We start from the raw sequence: 13129 nt of genomic DNA, 5'->3' as shown, positions 1-13129 counted from the left end.
CCTTCCTATTTCTGTATCTCTCTCTGTCTCTCTCTCTCTCAAATAAATAAATAAAAATAAAATATTTAAAAAAATATCATAATCATTCCAAACCTTAACATTGATGCAAAGGGAAGGCAGTGAGCTGATATATGAGAGAAGAAAATCCAAATGACATTCCTCTCTAATTCAATGATATACAAATTCCTCTTCCTACTTACTGAACTCTGTACTTGATAGTGAATTCAGACAGAGGAATTATCTTGAGAAGAAAACAGAAGAACTCTAGTGCATTTCTCAGCCATCTGTGTCCTCCCTCGCTTCTCCATTTGGTGGATGATAAGCTCTGCCAACTGAGTCTCCCCAGTATTCTTTTCAGGTTTAGCAGGTAGATGTTAATAAAAAGGATTTATTTCATGTAATTAACTTTATTGTGTCATTTGATAGGGCTACATCTGCCTCTTTATGTGGCAACACTAAATGTATTCTCTTCTTCATGGGGGTCCAGATGGTTACAGAAGAAAGGGAAGAAGCCACATGAAAAACCTGGTTTCAGCAGCACAGAGGTGGTCAAAAAAGACCCTGCAACTTAAACTGCAATTCAGCGGAAATAATTTAGTACAGTGCACACATTCTTCCTCACCAGTGGAGAGGGCCATGGCCCAGCAAGCATGAGGAGGAGGAGAGCAGGATGATGACCTGACGTTTGGCTTCCTGCCTCCTGAGCACATTCTAGAGTCTGCTCATTCATGGATTCCCTACTATTTCTAAGTCCCTAGCCACCCTGCTCCATCTGTGGAAGGTTGAGCAGTTCTTCAAAGCTATCTGAGACAAGAATATAAACTATATTCCACTTCCTACAAATGCAAAACGACATCAGTGAAAAATGGTGGGGGAGGATACTTATATGCATATAAATGATGAATATACAGGGTCAAGTACAGGTATGGAGGTTTAGCATCAAGCGAAGCTGGATTTAGTGATTAAACACGACATCCACAAAAGTGATGTGAGACTAGAGCTTTGATGAAGAGACACAGCCATGCAATAGAAGACAGTCTTCCTTCAGATGATGAAGGAAGCTTCTCTGTTGGGTCAAAGCCTGAAATGGGCTGGCGGTCCTGGTTTGTTGTGTATCCAACATTATGTATGGCTAATGACATAAACTCTGTTGACTACATAGATCCTGCAGGAACTCAAGTATTACCTATAGGGTTAGCAAGGGCACCTCATAAGGCCATTGATGCCAGCAGAGGGAGTACTCCAAAGGTAATAATATCATAACATTTCCATTGCAGTAGGTAGGACAAATGATTGGGGAAAGGAAGCTACCAATACAACGGAAGCTCCCTGTAATTGCTGACTTGGGAACTGGGTTTACTGGTGCAACCTTCTGGTTGCTGGGTGTAAAATATCTGGCCAGTAGCAGCTGATAGGAGTAAAAGGTTTACTTTGGCTTTTAGCCTTGAGGGGAAGCTTCACCATGGCTGGGAAGCATGGTAGAGCAGAGCCTGGGCATAGCATCTTTTCACAGCTGATGGCAACAGGAGAGCTAGATAGCTCTTGTACAGAGGAGATGAGCTCCTGAGTGCATTCTCAGCAACATCGTTTCTCCAGCAAAGTTCCATCTCCCAAACTGCTACCAGCTAGGGATTGATAATGAGGCTTAACCATGAACACATGAGTCTATGAGGGCTATTTTATATTCAATCTACCACAGGGTTCTTATTTCATTTCTGTAGGAACTTTTTCCTGATATTCCAGCTAGATGTGAAAATGTCCTCTCCACACTCTGCTGAGCAGTTTGGTAGGCCTAGTTATATGTCCTTGGATACATGCCTTCCTTCTCCTTTTGCAATCCTTGATGAGAGGCACCGTGTTGTCTTTGCACCTGAATGGAACCTAGAGCATAGTACACATGTTGCATTTAGAAAATGTTCCATTAAGGAAACAATGTTCATGTTTAAAAGTGGATAAACTGCTAAATTCTAAAATTAAGTTAATGGGCTGGAGAGATGGCTTAGTGGTTAAGCACTTGCCTGTGAAGTCTAAGGACCCCGGTTCGAGGCTCGGTTCCCTAGGTCCCACGTTAGCCAGATGCACAAGGGGGTGCATGCGTCTGGAGTTCGTTTGCAGAGGCTGGAAGCCCTGGTGCACCCATTCTCTCTCTCTCCCTCTATCTGTCTTTCTCTGTGTGTCGGTTGCTCTCAAATAAATAAATAAATAAAATTTAAAAAAAATTAAGTTAGTGTCACCTTTTGGAAAAATGAAATATGTGTGTGTGGATAGAATCATCAAAATCAGTAATAAATGGTTTGTTGGATTTCTTATACTCTAAACAACAATTATTTTTCTTATATACTTGTACACATCTGTTTCATGCTCTAAAATATTAAATGTGTTTCTTAAGTGGGTTTTTAAAAAGTTTGTTATTTTTTTGGTTTTTCAAGGTAAGGTCTCATTCTGACCTGGAATTCATAGCCTCAAGGTGGCCTCAAACTCACTCACAGCGATCCTCCTACCTCTGCCAAATGCTGGCATTAAAGAGCTGGCTTTAAGTGGCTTGTATTTTATGTTTTGACCTGGATAGTCTCAAAATAAACCCAGATCATTATATCAGTTTCATAAAGTATAAGTCATATTTATAGAGGTTGATAAAGTTGGCTCATCTGTAGAGTGAAGATTAGAAAAAAATTTGATCTGAATTCAGGTCTGTATGATTAGAATAATTTCACTATAAGATAAACACTATAAGATAAATGTAATAGCTTTTGAGGTCACTTTTTCCAAGATTCCATCAAGAAGAAATAAACTGGTGCTTTTCTTTTCTTCCCCCCCTCCCCCATTATATCCCAGGTTTTCTTGGAACTCATTCTGTAGTCCTAGGCTAGACTCAAACTCACATCAATCCTACCTGTGCTCCCTGAGTGCTGAGATTAAATACATGTGCCACCATGCCTGGCTTCTGGTGTTTTTAATGTCATGTGAAGGTGAGAACATGTTTGTGCCATTGTTCAGCTCATTTTTAAGAGCCAAGGATCAGGTGATAATATTTGTTGCTCTTTCTTTCCTCCCTCATTTTCTTTTCCTTTTTCTCTTTCTTCTTCCCTGTTTCTCACATTTACTGTTTTTATTTCGATGAGTAAATTTACATAAACATCTAATGACAGAGTGGCAGTGGGCCCCTAGCTCAGCTTCTTACTGTGATATATTTAGTCTAAATCTCCACTTCAGTAACTAAAGTTGCTGTAATTTCAAGCAAGCACAACTTGGTTTTCCTTTCCTCAAAGTTGCTATACAGTACTTTTTAGAGTGTTTCTGAGAATTAAATGGTATATTTTATGAAAACAATCACCTCTGAGCCTGGTATTCACAGAAACATGATAAAATAGTTGTTCTCATTGGTCACTGTTTATTTTAGGAAATAAATTTTATGACCCAGAAACAATCTTCATATTGCTTTAAAATTTTGCATATCTATTTTGGGTCTAAGAAGTTGAATTTTGTTAAATAACCTAGAGGTATCTGCCACATAAAGGTTACATGAATTATATATATTTATATTAACACAAAATACATAAAACAATAAGCATAGGGTCTTGTGGTAGAACACTCTCAAGGGAAGTGGGAGCTTATAAAAATGTACTAAAATTAAAATTACTTTCTAATAAGGTCAAAGATTTTTTTGATCAGCAGAATAGATTGAAAATTCTACTGCACATACATATATATATATGTATATATATATATATATATATATATATATAATTTAAAAAGTTAACCAATGAAATTATTGGAATGTTTTATTTTCTACTTAATTCTTTTTTTTTTTCTCACCTGAAAAAATGTGAGAAAGATCAGAGACATAAAATTGAAATAGGCCATTGTTATTTTTAACTGTAACTCTCTCTACTCTGTGAAAGATACCTTTTCTTTAGCTGGGTCAGACATGGTTTGGAGGATAAAGGATTGAATAGTAAATCCCGAGTTCTGGGTGGCAGGAGGGCTTGCCATTTGAAATGACCGATAGGCAACAGGAAAGAAAAGAAGACAGTGGATGGATCATATTTAATGTCTGCAGAATTATTGAAAGTTCCTTCCTTTTGCAACCTGCTCTAACATCACCCTCTCTCTAATGTCCTGTGGTTGCTAAGCAACCTCTCATAGAAGAACTGGAGTGAGAAAGATCTGTCAAATTCATTATTATTATTTTTTTTTTTTGCCTTAAAGAGGCAGTGGTTATGATGAAAGTAAAATACTATTCTTTATCTTTGTTTATAGTGGTGTAGACTATTCACCTCATCTCCTTTTTACTCTACGTTTTTCAGTATCAAAGTCCTTGAAGCCCAGGAAGGACTGGAGGTGATACTATGGCCCATAGTTTTACTCTGACCACAGGAGGAAGGAAAGATAAGAAATGACAAACTAATTTGAAAAGTTATGATTTTTTTTTCTTAATTTCCATTCCCATTTAGTCTGGAAGCAAGTTACAAATATCTCATACTCTGTTGGGATTCAGCCAAAGAAGAACAGGCAGAAAATTAATGGGAGCTCTGTGTGAAGTGACAGCTACTTTAAGGGGAGAAGAAACTGTAGCTTTCCATGTCCATTTATTATATGCCCCTCAGAAGTGCTGGAGTGTTTGGTACGTGTGAAATATGGGTCTAGGACAATACGAGAACCGAGTGGTAATGACAGGATAGTGAAGCAAAGGAGGTTGTTTCACACAAAGCCTCTATTGCATGTAACTTTCTTCTAAATATTTTAGTGGGAGTTGCACTCCTGATGTTTGATTTCTTTAATTGGAATTAGTTTATTTTAACAATAGATTGATCTGCACTTGTTTATTCCACATACATGTAATGGATCTTTTATTTCTTTTTAAATTTTATTTTATATATGATATTATATACTATTATCCCCTCATCCCAACTCCTGTTACCATGGGACCTTCCTCAGTAGGGTTATGGTATTCATGGCGGCTCATGAAGGTCTCAGTCAGTCCCTATGCAGTAGTGGGGGAACATGCCTCAGGCTTCTAAGGGATCTTTTTAAAAAAATAAAGGTTTGCACTCATCCTACTCACTAAATAGCAGTACAAGATAAAATAGCCATATTCATATTGAAAGCATGCAGAACTGAAATAATGGCTCAGCTGAAATTAACTCATCGGAAGATAGTGGAGATCATGACAAATTTTCATTTATTTGATCTAACAAAGGAGCACACTGAAAATACCATTCTCTATGTGGTGCAGATTGAATTAGGTAATCCATGTGAAGTGCTTAGCGGGGTGAATTATATAAAATGCATGCCAAATATATACTTCTCACTGTCACTTTTGTTTTGACTTTTCCCAGTGAGTCTTCACTGTTGAATGTTTTACTCTGAATATGCATTATTTCTGTAGCAATGCTAAAGATTATGATGAAACATAAAATAAATGAATACTATTGTTCAAAACTCAGCACTATCTCAAGCCTACTTTTTTTTTTTTAGGGTGGCGTATTTTGTGCTGTGGTATAGTCCTCAAAACGAATATTTTAAATTTCACTGTAATTTCATTTAATGTCAGAGAATCCTGATGAGAGGATAGTAGGTGTTTACCCTGCAGGAATTCCATCAGGTTGTGATTAATCAGGAATGGTGACACAATGCCTGCTGCTGTCTCCCCTGTTCAGTAGCTCTACAGAAGAGTTGCAATGTATTCCAGAAAATGCCCTTGTATTTAAACAATAATGCCAAGGAAAGGATTTGACTGACAAACTCAATCTCAGAAGATTTCTGAAATCAGATGAAGAATTCCATGTCTCTAAGATGTTATTGAATTTTTAATATAACTGGATCACAATGGAAGATCCACAAAGTTTTTTAATATTTCCATTATTAAAAATAAAAGTTGGCTAGCCTATTTCCACTCTCATGGTTTCACAGCAACATTTCAATTTCTTTAATTTTTGTTTTTTTAATTTTTGCTGCAATTACATATTATTCACCAGTCTACTTAAGAAAGCCATGTGCATGAAGATTTAATGATGCCCTTGAAAATGGACAAATTTAAAACTAAAATTTTAAGAAACAAAATTGGCGGGTTCCCCCTGCGGCTGGCTTAGGACAGCTTAGACCCTGAAAGCTTGTTGTGGAAGCAGGCCTGTTGCTCTGTCTTTCTTGCTCTGCCTTTCAGATTGAAGTGCCCCAGCACTGCACTGAGTGAGTAGGCCACCTACCTGTTTCCCAGATCCTCCAAGTTCTCTGGTCCTGGCTTGGGAAGGCATCCTTTCTGTGTGGGGGCTGTGGAAGCAGGCCTTTTGCTCTGGTGTCCTAAGTGGTCCCTTCGTACCTACATCCCTATTCCTCTGAGTCATAGTGTGCACAGGCCACTGTAGGAGCTGGCCTCTTGCCTCTGGCTCTCCAGTTTCCTGGCTCCTGGTTCCTCAACCCATGATCCCCATGTGCTAAAGAGTCTGTGCAAATGGAGTGGGTAGACCAGAGCTCCCAGTTCCCCATGTACCTTTGAGGTACCTACAATCTCCTCAATCTGTGCATCATTGATTATAACCTTATCATACACCAATCTGCTTCACATTTAAAATAGAACACCTGGGCTGGAGAGATGGCTTAGCCGTTAAGCGCTTGCCTGTGAAGCCTAAAGACCCCAGTTCAAGGTTCGATTCCCCAGGACCAATGTTAGCCAGATGCACAAGGGGGCACATGCTCTGGAGTTCATTTGCAGTGGCTGGAAGCCCTGGCACACCCGCTCTCTCTCTCTCCCTCTCTCTCTCTCTCTGCCTCTTTCTCTCTGTGTCACTCTCAAATAAATAAATAAATAAAAATTAAAAAAAAAATAAAACAGAACACCCTTTGAAGATCCTACAAGGACAAAAACTCACTTCCTCCTCAATAGAATAAAGCATATTCACAAGATGGGTAAACCACAGTGCAAAATAGCCAGTGAAAGTCAGAAAATTGAGAGATCTCTACCAAGGATGCCTAGTCCACAACAGAAACCTCCAATGAAATCATAGATAAATCATCAGAAATTCAATCCTAAAATTAAAACACAACAACCAATGAGAACATGATCAAAACAATTGGTGAAATGGAAGCAAACCATCAAAAAAAAAACCCCAATAATCATATCAATGAAAATGAACAGTATCATCTCTTAGAGCATATGCTTTTGACAGTTTTTAAACATGATCAAATAAAATGTTAGAAGTCTCAAAAGAGATGTAAATGAATTAAAGGTGAGTCAAAAAATGGAAGATCTCAATAACCCATTGATTAAGCTTAATGAAAACTTAATCAAATGCAAGAATGAATTACAGGAATCATCAAGAAAAATCAGAACTTGAACTGAAATTGTACATCAAAAAAAGATGGATATGATGCAAAATAACACATCAGAAAACAAAAATGAAACACAGCTTATGAAAACCTCTCAAGAACCTCCTAACTAACAGAGTTACTCATGTGGAAGGCAGAACCTCAGACTTAGAAGACAAGATAGAAGAAATTGATCATGAGGCCAAAAATACTGCTAAGTTTAAAAAACAAAATAAAGTGAACAGAATATGAGGGAACTGTGGGATGCCCTAAAATGACCAAACATCTAGATCATGGGTATACCAGAAGGAGAAAAAATCCAGGCCAGAGGCAGAGAGAACATATTCAACAAAAGTATTGAAGAAAATTTTTCCAATCTCTCAAAAGAGAGGTCCATCCAGATATAAGAAGCCAACGGAACACTAAACAGGCAGGACCAAAGAAGCAACTCTCCAAGACATATCATAGTTAAAACTCTTAATAATAAAAACAAAGAGACAGCTCTAAAAGCAGGAAGAGAGAAACAACTCACTAAATACAAAGGTAATCCTGTATAATTATGACCTCAGATTTCTCAATAGAAACCATGAAAGAAAGAAAGGCCTGGAAAAGAACATTTCAAAATCTAAGTAACTATGGCTTACAACCCAAGCTACTCTACTCAGCAAAAGTATCTCTCATAATAGATGGTAAAAGGAAAAATAATCCTATGAAAAAAGTCTATGATTATATGAAAGCAAAGCCAAACCTACAGTGAATACTTCAGGAAATGCTCCACACAGAAGAGTCAAATGACCAATCCCAAGAACCAACAAGAAGAATATCACAATAACCAAAAATAGACCAGGCTCAACATAGCACAAAACATAAGAAAGCACCAAACCCTATAAAACACCTCATCATGGCAGGGATTAATCCAAACCTTACAGTAATAACCTTAAATATTAATGGTATTAATAGAGATTGGGAACAAGCATGGGTGCCCACTCTCATCACTGTTCTCCAAAGTAGTACTAGAGGAATAGCCCAAGCAATAAGACAGGAGATAAATGAAAGGTATTCAAACTGGAAAGGAAAAAGTCAAGTTACACTATTTGCAGGTGACATGATCCTATACTTAAGTGACCCAAAAGTCTCCATCTCAAAACTCCTAAAGGTGATTAATTCCTTTAGTAAAAGGGCAGGATACAAAATCAATGCAGAAAAGTCAGTAGCCTTTCTATATGCAAACGAAAAATATACAGAGAAAGAAATCAATGAGGTTGTCCCATTTTCAATAGCAACAACAACAACAACAAAAATATATTGGAATAACATTAACCAAGGATGTGAAAGACCTATATTATGAAAACTTAAGAACAAAATCAAGAAGGACTTGAAAAGATGGAAAGACCTCACATACTCCTAGATAGATAGAATTAATATTGTTAAAATGAAAATTCTACTAAAAGCTATATACAGACTTAACACAATACCAACAATAATACCAGCATCATTTTTCAGAAAGATTAAAAAAATGATCTTGAATTTCATGTAGAATAGCAGCAGGCCTCAGATATCAAAATGTATCCTCAGCAAAAAAAAAAAAAAAAAAAAAAAAACAACCAAAAAACAAAAACAAAAAACACTTCTGAGGGTATCACCATACCTGATCTTAAGCTATATTACCAAGCCATGGTAACAAAATCTGCATGGTACTGGCATAAGAACAGAAACATAGACTGATAGAACAGAATTGAAGACTCAGACCTTAAGTCAAGTAATTACAGCTACTTGATCTTTGACAAAGGTGCCAATACTGTAGACTGGAGAAAAGACAGCATCTTCAACAAATGGTGTTGGACAAAGTGGATGACCATATGCAGTAAAATGGAACTAGACCCACTCACTTCTACATATACTTAATTCAAGTCCAAATTGATTAAAGACCTCAATATAAGACCTGAAACTCTTCTCCTACTGGGAGAAAAGATAGGAGGTACTGTCAACAATATAGAAGTTGGGAAAGACTTCCTGAACAAAACCCAGTAGCCCAGGAAATTAAACAATCACTCAACCAATGGGATTTCATGGAACTAAAAAGCTTTTGCACAGACAAACACACCATAAGCAGAGCCAGTTGGGATAAAATTTTCATCAACTATACCACTGATAGAATCCTAATATCTATAATCTTCAAAGAACTCAAAATACTAAACAATAAAAAAAAAAAATCAAACAACCCACTCCAAAGGTGGGGTAGAGAACTGAATAGGGAGTTCTTGGAGGAAGAATTACAAATGGTTAACACACATTAAGAAACTGCTCAACATCCCTAGCCATTAGAGAAATGCAAATTAAAACAACTGTGAGATTCTACCTTACTCCAGTAAGGATGACAATCATTAAAAAAATCAAACAACGAAAAATGTTGGAGAGGATGTTGGGAAAGATGAAGCCTCATCCACTATTGGTGGGAATGTCAATTTGTACAACCACTATGGAAATCCACTTGGAGATTACTTGAAAAGAATGAACATAGAGCTGCATGCTCCATGCATCAATACAGAGACATTTGCTCAACCATGTTTTCACCTGCTCAATTCATAATAGCTAAGAACTGGAGTCAACCCAGATACCAATCATTGGATGAATGGATAACAAAGTACATTTACACAATGGAATTCTACTCAGCAATAAGAAAAAAATGATACAATGAAATTTGTAGAAAAATGGGCAGTCTTGGAACAGATAATACTCCATGAACTTACACAATCTAAGAAAGACAAACCAACATGGTGTCACCTATCTGCGGTTCCTAACCTGGACCTGCTCGAGTTGCTGTCATACCTGATAGGCAACCTAAGGCCAGACAACAGGGATAGAAGGGTTTGGGGGAAGGGGAAAGAGATGGGGAGAAACAAACACAAAATTAAATTCTAAATGAGCTGATACCATAGAAAACTTTATCCTTGGAGATAGCCTAAAAGATATAACCCTCAAAAGGAGTAAGGGGGGCACCTGAAAAGTAGGGCTCTGGTTAGGGTGGGAGGAAGCCTAAGCTTAAAAGAACCTTTTTCTATATCTCTGACCTATGACTCCCAATACCAGAGATTGGTTGCTATACACATTGAACTGTTGATTTGAGAGACTCACAAGGTTCCCATATTGAGACAGCTTTCTTTGAAAGCACTTGATTACCTCCATGAGGCAAAAGCTAAGACCCTATTGCTGAAGACACCATATGCTACTGATACAAAGCACAGAGAGACCTGGCTGGAATTGAGAAGAAATCCAGTCTCCAGACAGCCCATCTAGTGCCAGAAAGTGCTACATGAGCTAGTGGTGGAAAATAGCCAACAATATTCTGAGCAAACAGAGGTCTAAGCTACTCAGAAGCAAATAGCCCGACTGAATATACATGCCAGTGCAATAGTGGCACATAACCTCAGTAGGTAAGTAATAGCTTTCTGAATGGCTGGGAGATCTGCTCAATGTAAAGGAACCAATATTTGGAATTAGGAACCAGTTCAGAATCCTATGAAGACATTGATTATGTTCTCCAGTGTCAAGCTCTCACTAGTCTTTGGCTAAAAGATATATATCATCTCCCTAAATTAATAAGGCTTGTCCCATTTAAACTATGCTGACTTCACTCTCCATTGGCAAATACATCCTTCTTTTTCAGAAGGTAGTAAGACCAGAGGAGATAAACTACCCCTTGAATTTTAGCCAAGCCACAACTGAATCCACAGAGGAATTGGGGAAAGGAGCAAGAGTGCTGCTTCCATGCTGTTCCTGATAGTCAGTGCCAGGATTTATGAGACAGACCCTGAGGATATTCAACACCTACCAAAGCAGAGATACAGAGGCTCTTAAGAGCTCATCACTGAAGTAGACTTAAAACTCACCCACCATGGTCAGGGAATATTGTGGAAGAGGGGGCAGAAAGATTGTAAGAGCCATATGTTTGTTGAGACATCATGCCCAGAGGCATCTCCTCCCCTCCAAAACATAATTGACTACTGCTCTCACAAACCATAAACCACAAACTCATGAGGACTACTTGAAACCCCAATGAGGAGCATCCCTAATGGAATGCAGGCAGGAAGGAGCGAAAAGAGGGTACCAACACATGATGTATACATGTGAAATATCTTGTTAATAATAAATCAAACAAAAAGAATGCTAGGCTGGAGAGATGGTTCAGTGGTTAAGGTGCTTGCTTGCAAGGCCTAAGGACCAAGGTTTGATTTCACAGTATCCATGTAAAACCAGATGCACAAGGTGGCACATGTATCTGGAGTTCATTTACAGTAGCTGGAGGCCCTGGTATGCCCATTATTACTCTACCCCTCATCCTTTCTCCTTTCTCTCTCTGTCTTTCTCTTTTTCTCAAATAAATAAAATATTTGGTTCCTTTTTTTTTTTTTTTTATCCATTCTTCTCTACCCCCATTCCTTTTTGTTAGCCCTGGTGCCCAGCCTATGAAATGGTGCTGTTAGGTAAGATAAGCCTTTCCACCTCAATTAACCTAGCCAAGATAATCCGTCACAGGCTTGCCCAGAGTCTAGTTTCTTAGCTGATTTTTCGTTGTTCACATGAGTATGGGTTGGGAAGTTTTCATTAGAGTATGGACAACTTATCAGTGGCTAAACCACCGAAGAAAATGCCTCCATTTCCTCAGCACCCATTAACTGCCTGGGACTCCTCAGAGGCTGATGGGGGCCTCAGGACCTCATCCACTTCCATTAGGGAATATTGATGGTCCCAACATTGTGCAGGCAAGGACAGTCATTGTGACATTATGAATGCAACTGCTAATCATGTCTGGAAGGTAGCATAACATGAATAAACATGGAGATAAGCTCTGAAAGATGTCAGAAGTAACAGATGATAGGTATGTACTTTATTAGGTATATGCATTATTTTTTTTTCTCATGCCAAATTTGCCATTTGGTGAGAGGCTATTTGGTAATAGACATGACAAAGATCTTACATATTAAGTGAACTGTAAGATATTTTGTGTTCTAACATCATATGCCTTGGGGTTACAAATTCTTTACCTTCCTTTCTCTCACAGTTTGGAATAGATAAACATATATCAATGTCAAAGCATTGAGAATTATCCTTTACTTTTGATGAAAATGATCTACTGTTTCTCAGAATATAGTTATTGAAATCATCTGTGTAAAAATGATCAGAACCAGCCTCAATGGAGGCTCCTTACATTAAAAAAAAAAAACAATCAAAAGCTGGGCATGTTGGCACATGCTTTTAATCCCAGCACACAGGAGGCAGAAGTAGGAGAAATGCTGTGAATTCAAGGCCACCCTGAGACTAATTCCAGGTCAGCCTGAGCTAGAGTGAGACCCTACCTCGAAAAAACAAACAAAACAAAAACAAAAACAAAAACAAAAAACACATAATCAAAGGTGGCCTGTGTAATGTGAGGCATCTCATCAGAGTGATCTTCCAGTTACAATGACAGGCTAAAGTCCAACATTGCTGATTTGTAAGGAAGGTGGTCACAACCATTGAAATTTCTTCTCCATATGTTTTTCACTCACTTATCAATTTATGTTCTCTTTTAATCAAGTTACATCTTCCATAAACACTCTGTAATCTATTGGGAATATTGTTTACTGAGACTCCATGGATTTCTAGGAATTCTTCTCATATATTTTTGTAGTTTAACTTAACAATACATATGTAACATAATTGTTCCCTGGATAATACTAATTTCATTAAGCCAGTATATATTTTATGTCTTCCATGTGTCTACAAGAGTACCGCTCCTAATATAAATTCTAAAATAGATCAACCTTTGTGTTCTAGGAGCTGA

Source organism: Jaculus jaculus, chromosome 1 (assembly GCF_020740685.1).
Source record: "Jaculus jaculus isolate mJacJac1 chromosome 1, mJacJac1.mat.Y.cur, whole genome shotgun sequence".
NCBI classification, from domain to species: domain Eukaryota; kingdom Metazoa; phylum Chordata; class Mammalia; order Rodentia; family Dipodidae; genus Jaculus; species Jaculus jaculus.
The sequence above is the reverse complement of the archived record's forward strand: the minus strand, read 5'-3'. Positions refer to the sequence as shown.